This window comes from Suncus etruscus, chromosome 6 (genome assembly GCF_024139225.1).
Source record: "Suncus etruscus isolate mSunEtr1 chromosome 6, mSunEtr1.pri.cur, whole genome shotgun sequence".
NCBI classification, from domain to species: Eukaryota; Metazoa; Chordata; class Mammalia; order Eulipotyphla; family Soricidae; genus Suncus; species Suncus etruscus.
This window is the reverse complement of record NC_064853.1, coordinates 94,668,403-94,678,792: the sequence shown is the minus strand read 5'-3', so window position 1 is coordinate 94,678,792 and position 10,390 is coordinate 94,668,403. Positions and strand designations below refer to the sequence as shown.

Here is a 10,390-nt window from a genome sequence, read left to right as displayed (position 1 = left end):
TCAAGGCATAGTTTATCAAAGAGGTCACTGTGGATGAAGAAATCCAGAATTAAGAGTCTAGTATACTGGGAAATAAGTGAGCAATCCCAGCCTGGAAAGATAGCAACTTTCTGCAGAGAAAACCTCCCAGAATTTCATAACTGAGGCAATTTTGTGGGGATATGAGTGAGTAAGGTGGTAAAGGGAAGGAGAGGACATGGAAATTGGGCCAGAGCAATAATACAGAAGGCAGAATGCTTATTTTGTTTGCAGCCAACTCAGATTCTATCCTCAACATTCCATTTAGACCTCAAAGCCCACTAGGAGTAATCCATGAACACAGAGCCAGGAGTAAACTCTAAGCACAGCTAGATGTGACCTTAAAAAAAAAAAGAAGAAAAAGGAGAAGGAGAAAAGAAGAAAAGAAAGAGGAAGAGAAAAATAACAGAAAGAAGAGAAGAATAACAGAAAGAAGAGAAGAAAAAGAAGAAATGAAGAAGAATACAAGGAAACTGACTAATCTGAACTTTGAAGAAGAAAAAGGAACTTAAACATAGTTAAACAGAAATGATAGTACTATTTGTAGTACAGAAATGGAGTATTATTAAGTACTCCATAGAGGTAGGATGAGAAATCAACAAATTTCTCTGTATATAACACTTACAGGATATGCAAGAGATGTTTAGTAAGTATTTATTTGAGATATGGGGAAATAATTAATATTTCTATAAATTTATTTCACTATTAATGTAGAGCCCACCCAAGAAGACCAGATAGATAGATAGATAGATAGATAGATAGATAGATAGATAGATAGATAGATAGATAGATAGATAGATAGATAGATAGATAGATAGATAGATAGACATTGTCATCATATTGGGTGATATACTTCTTAGTCAGCAGTGTACAGCTTTACCAGGGTTATTCTCTCCATACAAAGGAAGGGATTTGGGTCAAGCAAACAGCAATAATCAAATTTATGGTTTGTTTAAGTATTGTTCCTTGGTGCTTTGGAACTATGGTGATTCAGAGCAATGTTACTTTGGAACTGTAGTGGTTTGGAATCATATAGGACAAGAAATAAACTTAGAGATCTTTTGTGCAAAGCATATGATTGAACCCTTTGAGCCCTATCTCCCTGGCCCAAATTTTTGTATTTGAAGCAATACTGGTGTTTATTGTGGAGTGAGACCCACAGAAGGGCAACCCTGGAGGTGTTGAAATTAGAAGATGGATAGGTGAGGGGATTGAATGAGGAGAGAAGTGTTTTCATGTAGACTTGGGGCAAAGGATCTAGTCAAGAGAGCTCCTGACCAAGATGGTAAGGCTGGTATACAATGGAAGAAGAGATAAAGAAATTAAATATTGGACAGCTGTGGAGGAAAGTTAATGCAATCCTTGAGAAAATCAAACTGAAAGGGACTAAGAACAAGAGATGTATTCTAGACGGGATAATAATGTTTGAGATGTTGATCTGCAAATGGAAGGCAGCTTTATTCTACAAGTCTTCAAAGTTTTTTTTAATCCCACTATTGATTTAACAGTCTGGCAGGATAGGAAAGATACTAGATGGGGTGGCTATCAAGGAAAAGCACACAGCTGAGAAGCAAATGGTAGGGGTACAGGAAAGCCCTAAGTGGGAGTAGCAAAGTTGACTCCCAGAGAGCAAGGCCCTAAGTGTGCAATTAATAGGCAAGTGGGGAAACAATGAGAAAAGGGATAAAACTGGAACCTTCGTAGACTAAAAACCACCTTCAAGAGTCCTGCCAGTCCTTTTTCTTTATCACTCCTTATCCTTCCTTTTTCCATTTACTCCATTTTCCTTCTCTCTCCTTCCTTTCCTCCTTCCTTTGCCCTTCAGTCCCTCCTTCCTTCCTCCTTCATTGATTGATTCCCTCCTTCTTTTCTTTTCTTCCTCCTCCCTTCTTCCTTCTTTCTTCTTCCTCGGTCTTTCCTCTGTTCCTCTCTCCTTCCTTCTAATTACCTGATACCATATTATGAGCCTTAGTTCCCATCCTATATTATACCCATGACCTGCTTAATTTATAGTAGGGAGGTGGTGATATTTAACCCTTTTCTCTCATTTTATTCCACAATGTTTCCACTACTAGCCTTTTCTGTAAAGTAGATCCAGGGTTTTTTGTTTATTTTGGGAGGTCACATCTGGTAGCCCTTAGGGTCTCCTCTTTGCTCTGTGCTCGGAGGAGCTACTCCAGGTGGTTCAAACTAGAATTAGCTGTGTGCTATAGTATATTAACCTGAATACTATCTCTATGCCCCTCAATTGCCTTCAAGTTTTAACCATGTTGCCACAAATGGCAATATATCCTTCCTTTTTATCGTTGAATAATAGGCATCATGCATACAAAGTTTTCTTTATTCTTTCACCCACCAGAGGACACTTGGATTGTTTCCATATCTTAACTGCTGTGAAACAATGCTGGGATTACATGGGGATTAGAATACACTTTTAGGTTGCCTTTTCTGTTTGTTTGCTTCTTTTGGAGAAAGACCAAAAGTGGAATTTCTGCATCGCCTGGTAGTTTTATTTCTAGATAGCTAAAGAAGTACCACCCTGTTTTCTACTCTGGGACTGCATGGACATTTCCATCAACCATGAAAAAAGGATTCCAGGCCGGGCGGTGGCGCTCGAGGTAAGGTGCCTGCCTTACCTGCGCTAGCCTAGGAGACGGACCGCGGTTCGATCCCCCGGCGTCCCATATGGTCCCCCAAGCCAGGAGCGACTTCTGAGCGCATAGCCAGGAGTAACCCCTGAGCGTCACCGGGTGTGGCCCAAAAACCAAAAAAAAAAAAAAAAAAAAAAAAAAGAAAAAAGGATTCCTTTCTTCCACATCCCCTCCACATCACCTTCTGTCTTTTTAGTAGCAGTAATATAATAGAGAAAGGTGCTAACTTAGGTGGTCTTTATTTGTATTTTGCTGATGACTAGAGTAATTTTTATAGACTTAGCCTTTTCTATATCGTGGTTGGGAAATGCCTCTTCAGATATTCTGCTTGTTTAAAAAAAAAAAACACATTGTAGGTTTTTTATTTTCTTACCAGAATTGAGTAAGTTCGTTTAATTACCAGAGTTAAATACATATTTTATACGTTTTGGATATTAACCCTTATCAAATATGTAATTTACAAATATATCCCCTTCCTTACAGTAGGTTACCTTTAGTCAGTTTATGTTCTCAAGCTACAGAGCTGAATCATTTGCTTTGAGTTTAGTTTGAAGACAAATTTGTTTTGTAATTTGTAATTGGATGTTCCCTTGCATTGAAGTGGTATAATGAGCATCCCTCATTCACACATAGGATAGAAGTGCAAACAAAAACAAAACACCATGATTGCCTATAACAGTGGGTCCAGAAAATATTCATTGGTGGTCCTGTACAGCTCAACACTCACTTCTTATAACAAATTTTATAATGAATTCTTGGGGAAGAGGGTGGGAGCACACATTTGACTATAGAAAGGGGACCATGTAATGGCAAAGATGAAACTGGGACCCAGGGGTTTCTCAGGCAAAGCATGTGTTCCAGCCCTTCCAATATCTCCCTGAATCCTATAACAAGTTTATTGTAGGCCCAAAGAGATAGTATAATACAAGATTAGGCTCTTGCATTGCATTCCACTGACTGTAATTCTATCCCTGGCACCACACACACACACACACACACACACACACACACACACACACATATATATATATATATATATATATATATATATATATATAGCTCATGATACTACTTAGGGTCACTCCTAAGCACATAGCCAGGAATATCCTCTGAGCACCACTGGATGTGCCATCTCCTCAGAAGAAAACAAATTCATGATAAAACTCCTTTACTTTCTTGAAATGAAAGGTACAGATTATACAATTCATCTATATCCCTAAAATCCAGGGAAAGACCCTATGGTTGATGGAAATATCCATGAAATTCCAGTGCAGAAAACAGGATGGTATTTCCTCAGATATCTAGAAATAAACCTACCAGGTGATGCAGAATTTTTACTTCTGGTCTTTATCTAAAAGAAACAAAAAACCAGAGAAACATGGGGCTGGAGCAATAGCACAGCAGTAGGGTGTTTGCCTTTCACACGGCTGATCAGGATGGACCTCGGTTCGATCCCCAGCATCCCATATGGACGCTCCAAGCCAGGAGTGATTTCTGAGCGCATAGCCAGAAGTAACCCCTAACATCACCGGGTGTGGCCCACCAAAAATAAAAAAAAGGCAAAACAAAAAAAATCCAGAAAAACCAACCTACAAAGTTAGATTTTATTTGTTTTCTTAGTGCCAGGAATGGAATTTAGGGCCTCTCCCATGCAAGACATGTGCTCCATCACTGAGCCACATCCCTGGTCCAGGAGTACACTGGTTGAGCAAACTAAATGTATTGCTCGTTGGAAGGAGGGACTTTGGGGCCCATGAAAGGAGGTAAAAGAACTGAGGGGAGTCAGGCTTGTATGAGGTGACTTTGATGAAGGGCATGATATTGGATGTTGCCAAGAAGTAGGTATCAGGGCCTATGGAGACAGCTAAATGGGCTGAAACACACTTGCTGTAAAGGTTCCCGAATTGGCACAGAGAGTGACCCTCAGACACTGAGCTAGTTCCTGAGCTCTGTCAGCTATGGCCCAAAAACAAAACAAGTGGCAATCACAGAAGAATTGAGTGATTCAATCAAATCTTGCCCATCAAACAAAAAGGAGGATAAAGCTGTTTTGGGAACAGAGTGACTGTCACTTGGCCTGTGCTCACATGTTGGCTGTTTTCAGACTTGATTTCTGAGTTCTCTTGATCTTATCACTATCCATTCAGGTCACAGAGAAGCCTTGTCTCATTCATTCTGGCCTCCTGGAATTGTTTTTGAGCAATACAAGATCTAGGTCTCTAGGGACTTGTGACAGGTTGGCTGTTAAGCAGCAATGGATGGGTTTTTCTTTATCATATTCTAAATGGGACAAAAAGGGCAGAGAGAAAGATAAAATGATTAACCTAGGCTAATATATATTATTATATAATCATAACATATACAAAAATGTCCTACCACTTAACTTTAGAAAATACATAATAGAGATCAGTGGTCGATATCACCTCCTTATGTGAGCCAAACGGAATTTATTTGTTTATTTGGTTTCCATTTTGGTTTGGGGTCACACCTAGAAGTGCACAGGAATTACTCCTGGCAGTGCTCAAGGAACTCTAGGGGATGCCAGGGATTGAACCTGGGTTGGCCACATGCAAAACAAGTGTCCTACCCATTGTACTCCAACCTGAGCCAGAATGGATTTAAAAGTAAGAGTATTGGGAGTGTTCCCTTGAATAAATAAGTACAGAAGATTCAGAGAGATTCTAGGTAACATGGAGTGAAAAGTAGTTTCAGAGACCAGAAAGAGAAGCCTGTCAAGAATCATTTCTGAGTACAGACCCAGGGTGCCCCCTGCAAAACAAAACAAAACAAAACAAAACATAAGACCTGAAAAACTAAATAAATAAACCTCAAGATGTTGCATATTATATGGGATTCACTGCAGGAACCTGGCAGACTATATCCCACACCTAAGTCTCAAGCTGAGGCCTACTGAGAGGATAACTTACATCTTCAGGTAGGTGCTGTGATCAGAATGCTGTTGTTGCTACTGCTACTAAGGCTGGTTTGTGGGCTCTGGGAGCTAACTAGCAGCATCATTTGATCTACATAGGTATACTTGAGTTGTTTGTTGTTTTTTTTTATAGAAAACTTTTTCTGAAATCTTTGTAAAAAAAAAACATGCTGTCTTATATTGTTACCTGGCTGAGTTTGCACACCATATATTTAATTGTGGCTTGGGGTTATTTTGTTTATCAGTGGAGAATAGAGGCTGGATAAGAAGAAATTGTAAATCAAGAGAACCATAGGGTCTTCGGGAAAGCAGGTCATCACAAGGCCACTAGGGTGGGCATCAGACCAATAGTGATAACCCTAGAAAACAGCAAGGGTTTCAAAGGGAAGCATGTAAAACACTGCTTCCTCCCACCCACCCCCCAAACAGCCTTCTTTGTATTTCGCTGAACATCTGGGGCCAATTTTTTTAAATGGGCCACAAACCTATGTTGCCAACAAATTCTTACGGAGGCTCAATCTGCAGCACAATGCCATTGGGAAGGGGAATGGTTTGCTCTGTGAAATCATTTTTAAAGGATTCAAACACTGTCAACACCTTCACATCCGTTGTCAGGAATTTTGAAAATAAATCTCCACTGTGGCTTTTTCATTCCTTAACCTGATCCATGTGAGCCAACAGCTTCTGTTTCCCACAGGGCTCTCATCCACTAGGAATGAAAATCCGTTTGGCTGGTCTCATTACACAGCAGATACTTAAAAGCTTTCACCATCTCGTCGCTTTTTCTTAGCATAGTATCATCAGTATCTAGGAAGATAAAAATTTCTTTTGGGCTCTTGTCCTATCATCATCGGAAGCATCTATCATTCACTGCTAATTTAACTTCGTTCTCCAACATGTTTTCTAACCCCTTTTGCAAGTATTTGTTGTAAACCAAAAAATCAGCTGTAAGTTAAAGACACTTTTTTTTTTTTAACTTTCTATATGACATTTGGTCAAAGTGTGAGTTTTTTCTCCCACCCTAACTAACTGAGCACAGTTAGGCACATTCAGCCTACAGGGTGACACACTGGATAGTATTTTTTAGGATTCTCGAGTATACATGACTTACCATGTTTGAGGAACCCAGGAAAACCATGAGGCTTATGTTTTAGTAAAAACAAAACAGTGGACTATGGGGCCAAAGCAAAAGTATAAGTAGGTAGGGTACTTGCTTTGCATGCAGCTGACCTGGGTTTGATCCTATTGGTCACCTGAGCCTATCATAAGTGATCTCTGAGCCAAAGTTAGGAGTAAGCCCTGAGCACAAACTGGTGTGGCCCCAAAACAAATAAAAAGATGGAGGTCTCAGTCTGGAAGAAGAGTAAAGTGGGTAAGATGCTGCCTTGCACACAGCCTACCTAGGTTAGGTCACCATCACCCCATATGGTCCTGTGAGTCTGCCAGAAGTGATCCTCCTTGAGTACAGAGCCAGAGTGTGACCTCAAAACAAAAATACGCACACAAGAAAAATAACGGTGAGCCTTGAAGACAAGACATTGAGTACTTGTTTGCATGCTGCCTAACCCAACAGTTTATAAATGAACCTTGGCAGTACCAGTACCAGACTTGTGCTGTGTCCTTCGGGATATACCCCTGAGACAGTTAGGAGGAAGCAAGTAAGAATAGCTATGGGGTGCTGTCATCCTGCTACTGCTGCTGCCCCTGGCCACCAAAAAGTTGTGGCTGAGAAAGTGGGGTCAGGGAAATAGTGCAACACGTAGACGCTTGGGTCAATCCCCGGCATTCCATATGGTCCCCCAAGCACTGCCAGTAGTGAGTCCTGAGGGTAGAGTCACGAGTGATGCATGAGCACCACCAGGTGTAGCCCAAAGGAAAGATGAGCTCAGAGAGTCCCAGAAGTGCAGAGGATGTTGGTCCATGAGCAAGAGAGAGAGAGCAGAAACTACAAAGCAGGAGAGATGGTATGACAATGGTGGAGCAGGGGCAATGTAGAAGCAGAGAGAGCAGCACTCTAAGGCAGAGCAGAGAGAGATACCAAGGCTGTGGCTTCCAGAGAGGCCTCATGTGTGAAGACCCACTGAGACCTACTCAGAGAGAGCAGGAGGATGGAACCATTGATAGTAACGAAGGCCACTGTTGTCCGCAACTCCTGAGAGCATTGGGGAGATCTAAGAGCCACTGGCTCCCCTGAGAGGGCTTGAAAAACTTTGAGAAAGTCAGAGAACAACGACACAAGTGTAAGAGACGGCTGGAATGTGCACAATTCTAATGGATAAGGAGATTCCTCGCTACTAGTCTCCACTTTGTTCACTTCAACACACGAACACAGATTCTCCAACAGACCAGGTGGTCCACAAGAGATAAACAGAGGGCAGAACTCACAAATCCAGGCATGGGTTCCACAAGCCTGGGTACAGAAATCAGTAGTTGGCATAGAGGCATAGAATTGGGAGGACTTAGCAGAATGAGCCCAATGCCAGACAATTTCACTGAAAATTCTAGTTCTCAAGTTTTTTCTTTTTTATCATTGGTAAAGGATATGCGGCCCACTATATCAATATGTTCTTTGTCATGCCTTCCTTTTATACAGATGCAGTCACTGTTTAATGTAAAAAGAAGTATGTAGCCAGGAGATATGATTCAAGTGGTAGAGTACATGTCTAGCACATGTGAGCCTTGAGTTTCATCCCCACCTGCATGCACCCCAGCCCAGCCCAGCCCAGCTCTGTTTCTGGTTCTGGCTGTACTACCAAGCATTGCTGGGAGGGGACCTTCCCTCACTTCTCTCTATAGCTGGGTGTGCCCTCTACCTAATACGAAGTCAGGGGCTTGAGTGTGGTCTCAAAAGGCTGGAGTACATTCTTTGTACTGGATCCCTGGGTTCAATCCAAGAACTGCATGGCTCCCTAACACCACCAGGAATGGTCCTCCAAGCACTGCATTGGGCGATAGCCCTAAAGCACCAGTAGGAATGAGCCAAAACAACAACAACAACAACAATAAGTGATCTGTTTACATCTATTTTACAATACATTATAATATATCTATTTTAATAGTACATTAAAGAGAAAGCGAGAGAAAACAAAGTGCTGAGCTAGCATCTTGCTCAGTGCTCACTAGTAGACAGATACAAAAACCAATTTTCAGTAATCCACTGAATTATTGTCTCTTTTCATTTATTTATTACATCAGCAGGTGAAATCAGTACTTTTTGTGAGGGTGGACTCTTCATGAGAATCAACATCAGTAACTTTTCGAAGTGGTGAGTTTTCTTGGGGCTGGAACAATAGTACAGTGGATAGAGCAAGTGGCTAACCCCAGTTCAATCCTGACTCCCATATGGTCTGATGATACTCACCAGAAATGATCTCTAAGTGCAAAGCCAGAAGTAAACCCTTAATATGATCAGGCATGGCCAAAAGCAAGCGAAATATATAGTGAGTAGTTTTCATATGAACACATAACATTCCTTTGACATAAGCAATTTTTGCTTCCTAGAAAATTTGGTATTTTGGAAAGTTTGCAAAAAACTCTATATTATAGAAATGAGAAGGACAAGAAAGAAATTGAATGGGGGAGTAAGAAGAGGTAGATGGGAGGTAACAAGGGCAGGATTCAAAGATCTCAAGTATATCAATGGTGTAGTGATTGGTGTATTGTATGTATATACCTAAAGCTCAGAGCCTACAGTGCTATAACCAGGAGATACAAACTACAATAACTAAACTCTAAGGAATTTAGTTGAGGACACAGGATTGGTATAAGGATTGAGAAATTGTGCATATGGTGGAATTGATATCAGTGGTGGGATTGGTGCCCAAAACTTTGATATGAGCAAACCATGAAAACACAATGCATTAAAAAAAAAAAAAGTCTTGTTTGTTTTTAGGCCAGACTCAGCATTGCTCAGAGGTTACCTCTGGTTCTGTGCTCAGGAATTATTCCTTGTGGTGCTCAGGGATGCCAGAGACCAAACCCAGGTCAGCTGCAAATTCTAGTGCTGGAGAGATAGTACAGTGGGTAGGGCATTTTCTTGACCTGGAATTTGCAGCTGACCTGAATCAGCTGCTTGCAAGGCAAACACCCTATCACTGTGCTAGCTCTCTGGCCCCATGTCTAAACTCTTGGACTCTTTCTACTCCCACTGTAAAGCTCTTGAAAGAATCCTCAAATCCCCTCTGCCCACTGCACATTAAGCCATAACAGCACTTCCAGATGACCAGGCAGACTCACACAGGTGCCAGCTTTCTCTGTGTATGTGTCTTTGTGTATCCCCAAACATCCAGTGATATCTGACACACAGATTTTCTGAAACCCTGTACATACTGTGTTCTTTCTTTCTTTTTCCTTTTTCTTTCCTTTTTTTATCTCTTTTCTTCTTTTTTCTTCATGGCAGAAGGGTGATGTGCCGATGTCGTAACAAGGTTGAAAGGGAGGCACATATCACACAGGCGTGTGAAAATCCGATCATCATGCTTATGAACCAGAAAAGGATCACCATACTGAGTTCTTTCTATGCATATATATGTATGGTAAAGTTTGACTTACCAAGATTTATTTAAGGCACAATTTAAATTACACATAGTAAAATACTGTCAGTAACTAAAATAAAACAGAAAAATTAACAGGTGTGAACTGAATTCTTAGAGACCCATCTTGGACCAAGAATCCCTGACTGGCATGGGAAAGCATTCTACATACCCATATAAAGATTGGTCTTAAGACATTTTGGTACAATCTCAATAGGTGCCCAATATTCTTTGTCCATTTGGGTTCTTTCTCACAG

General features: G+C 40.9%; 1 non-coding gene across 1 annotated transcript; it reads right to left on the bottom strand.

The window, feature by feature from the left end:
• Positions 1-9,994: 9,994 nt before the first annotated feature.
• On the bottom strand, positions 9,995-10,099 carry LOC126012687 (small nucleolar RNA U13). Its single transcript, XR_007497112.1, has one exon. It is a non-coding gene; the product is annotated as a small nucleolar RNA U13 (small nucleolar RNA).
• Between the last annotated feature and the right edge of the window lie 291 nt (positions 10,100-10,390).